This window comes from Penaeus vannamei, chromosome 23 (assembly GCF_042767895.1).
Source record: "Penaeus vannamei isolate JL-2024 chromosome 23, ASM4276789v1, whole genome shotgun sequence".
NCBI classification, from domain to species: domain Eukaryota; kingdom Metazoa; phylum Arthropoda; class Malacostraca; order Decapoda; family Penaeidae; genus Penaeus; species Penaeus vannamei.
This window is the reverse complement of record NC_091571.1, coordinates 16,717,506-16,721,457: the sequence shown is the minus strand read 5'-3', so window position 1 is coordinate 16,721,457 and position 3,952 is coordinate 16,717,506. Positions and strand designations below refer to the sequence as shown.

The following is a 3,952-nucleotide window of genomic DNA, read 5'->3' as shown; positions in this document are numbered from 1 at the left end:
GCGTGGGGAGAGCTGGCATGAGTTTTCGAGGACAAAGGGGACCTGTTATAAGTACTGGAATATTGCCCAAATTTTTATAAAAGATGCTTCAAGAAACCAATGACAATATCCCATACATCAAACGAATAAAAATCTGTTTTCTACAAGAGACATCATCAGTATACTTAAAGGATCATCAGTTGTATATTCTAAGGGGACATAATTGGACATGATCTCCAGTTCGTCCTGTGTCTCGCAAGGCAATATATCATTACGATGGAGTCGACAAATACTAAGCTTTACCAAATCCTTCGCCAGATAAGTCACGGGTCCGTATTTAATGGTCCTCAAAGGGCCAGTCCAGCGTGCAGTCAGGCCAGTGGCTTTCTGAGGGCTTTTACGTAAAATTAGACAACCAAATTTTAAAAGAGTAGTAGGTTTAAACTTTTTTCAACATAATCTTTAAATATTCCCCGGGTCCGTTTGCCCCAAATACAGCTGTAACTTGATTAACTTTTTAAATCTTTCATTAGCAGGCTTATTAACTGTTAATTTGTAAGTAAATCCAACTGGAAAATGGATAGACTGTCCAAGCATCAGATGTAATGGATGATTACTTACCGACCTGTTTACTGAAGAATCGATTGCAAACCTAACATGAGGTATCATGGTGTCCCATTGACAAGGTTCTTCTCCGTTGGTATAAAAATATCCTTTACAATTTTGTTGGTCATTTGACAAATTCCATAAAACTCTGGATGATAAGGAGTTCTAGAGTTTATCTTATTTTCCCAGTAGCCTACAAATAGCGGGGAAACACACAGACAAAGACAAAAATTTGGACCGGAACAAAGGCTACAGGGTGGAAGAATTAATGGAGGCCTTAAGCCCAGACAGGTACACATATTAAATCACAAAGCGAGGCTGCTGTAAAGGCAAGCTTTATTGTGGCAAAAGAGGTCGCGAAATCAGCCCGGCCCTTTACAGGGGAGAGTTTACCCAAAACTGTATGCTTGAAGTTCGTGACGGTGTGCCCAGACAAAAGACAACTCTTCTCAAACGTGACCTGAGCAAAAACATTTGCTGAATGTTAGACCACTTTCCACCAACATAAAAGAGCAGCTTGTGAGAAAGGGAAAAATTTCATCGCATATTTTCTTGTGGATGAGAGCACGGACACATTGACTTTACCCAGCAGTCAATTTTCGTCCGTGGAGTAGACTCCAGCCTGAGCATAACAGAAGATTTTTTGGCATTATGTCCTATGCATGGCCAAACTACAGGACAAGATCGGTATGAAAAGGTATCCAGATGTGTAAATGAGATGGGCGCCGGGAAAAAACTCGTTAGATGAACCGCAGACGGAGCACCCGCAATGTGTGGGCACAGGAGTGGATTGGTGGCAAGGATGCATGAGAGGATGCTGGAGGAAAACGTCACAGATGAGTTGACAGGTTATCACTGCATCATACACAAGGAGTCGTTGTGCGGCAAAGCCTTGAAAATGGAACATGTAATGAGCACCATAATGTGAGCAGTTAACTTCATCAGAGCCAAAGGTTTAAATCACTGCCAGTTCAAGGCATTTCTGGGCGAGTTAGATACAGAGTATGGTAACTTGCCGTATCACACAGAGGTGCGATGGCTAAGCCAGGGAAAGGTGCTGCAAAGATGTTTCGAGCTGCTTGAGGAGATCTGTCTGTTCACGGAATGGAAGGGGAAAGACACAACAGAGCTCCGAGATGAAACTTTCCTGTGTGAAATGGCGTTTCTCTGCGATATCACGAGCCATCTGAATGTGATGAATCTGCAGCTGCAGGGACGGGGACGTGTCATCTCTGATATGTACAGTACAGTTAAGGTCTTTAAAACCAAGCTGAGTCAGTGGGAGACGCAGATGCGGAAAGAAAACAAGCCATTTTGCTGATAAACTGAGCATACTTGCCGCCGACTTCCGACGCCGATTTGCTGACTTTGAAGCCCAAAAAAAGCAGGTTTGAACTGCTCAGCAATCCTTTTGCAGTGGATGTAGAAAGCGCACCACCAAATCTGCAAATGGAGTTGAGCTCCAGTGCAATAACACACTGAAGGCAAAAGATGAGAGAGTGGGTGCTGAGGAGTTTGCACGTTTCATCCCCGACACAATGCCGCAGTTGCGCATCCAAGCTGTTCGGACGCTCTCTATATTTGGCAGCACATACCTGTGTGACTGATAATCACCTCCACTCAATCCTGAGGATTCCCTCAGCTCAGAGCCTAACCCCGAACATTGCTGAACTTGTACAAAAGATGAGACACCACCAAGTATCAGGCTCAGCCTCAGATAAGTGAGCATCACAGAGCAGACACGTATTTTCAGTTTTTAATTGTTAAATTTTTACATTTGTTACTATAAGACGTTATTTTTCTTTGAAGGAAGTATTGTTTTATTTTATTGTATTTTAATTATTTATATTTATTTTTCAATTGAATGGACTTAGGGAAAATTGCAGATAAGAGCCATGAGGAAGAATAGAACTGATTTGATTTTTTTTTTCTCATTTTACTATTTGAAAGCAGTGATCAGTAGGATCATAGCACAATAATGCATTTTCAGTTTATAATGCATGCACTTTTATTTATGCATATATCTTAATATTAAGAAACATTTTGTTTTTAAAGGACATTTACTTTTTTGTTGTTTGCCTGTTGAAAATGTTTCCCTTGAAGTTACTGACAGAGCCATAGCAAAATAGGACATGAGATTTTTCTTTGAAGGAAGTTCGTTTTTGTCTGTTTGCCTGTTGGAAAATATTTTCACTTGGAATTTCTGACAGATTCTGTTTCCTTAAAATTTACTTCATTTCATTTCCAATTTATATAAAATATAAAGAGCTGTATTTATTTTCTTAGTAACATGATTCTTATTGTGTGGTGTTTTCAAATGGCATACGGCGTTTCGATTTAACACACATGCAGACACACACACACAAACACATCCATATATATATATATATATATATATATATATATATATATATATATATATATATATATATATATATATATATATATATATATATATATATGTATATATATATATATATTTATAGATATGCATATATGTATATATATAAACATACACACACAGACACAGATATACATATATATATAAGTTTTTATATATATATATATATATATATATATATATATATATATATATATATATATATATATATATATACCACACACACACACACACACACACAAACACACGAACATACACACACACATTTATATATATATATTGTGTGTATTTTTATTTTATTTGGATATAAAAACAGAAAATATGTGATATATATATATAATATATATATATATATATATATATATTTATATTTTTTATATATAAATTTGTGTGTATTATAAACAATTTTTATATTAAAAATATATATATATATACATATATATATATGTATATATATATGTAACATATATTATATATAATATATATATAATACATACATACATACATAATATATATATATATATATATATATATATATATATATATATATATATATATATATATACATGCATATCCTTCTATCCATCTATTTTGTATGTATGTATGTAATGTATGTATTATGTATGTATCTATCTATCTATCTATCTATCTATCTATATACACACACAAACAAACATACATAAATACATGGTAGAAAAACCCACAATGCACAAACTAGATTTATTGAAGAAGGTGAGGCAACAGTTTCGGAATCGTCCTCGATTCCATCAGCCCCAATATATATATATATGTATATATATATATATATATATATATATATATATATATATATATATATATATTTTGTATGTATGTGTGTGTGTGTGTGTGTGTGTGTGTGTGTGTGTGTGTGTGTGTGTGTGGGTGTGTGTGTGTGTGTGTATAAAAGGTACGAATGATAATGTACATTTCACAATACCAGAGATG

General features: G+C 35.0%; 1 pseudogene; it reads left to right on the top strand.

Annotated features, from left to right (window-relative positions):
• The first annotated feature begins 636 nt into the window (after positions 1–636).
• Positions 637–2,310, top strand: LOC138865932 (general transcription factor II-I repeat domain-containing protein 2-like; annotated as a pseudogene).
• Positions 2,311–3,952: the final 1,642 nt, after the last annotated feature.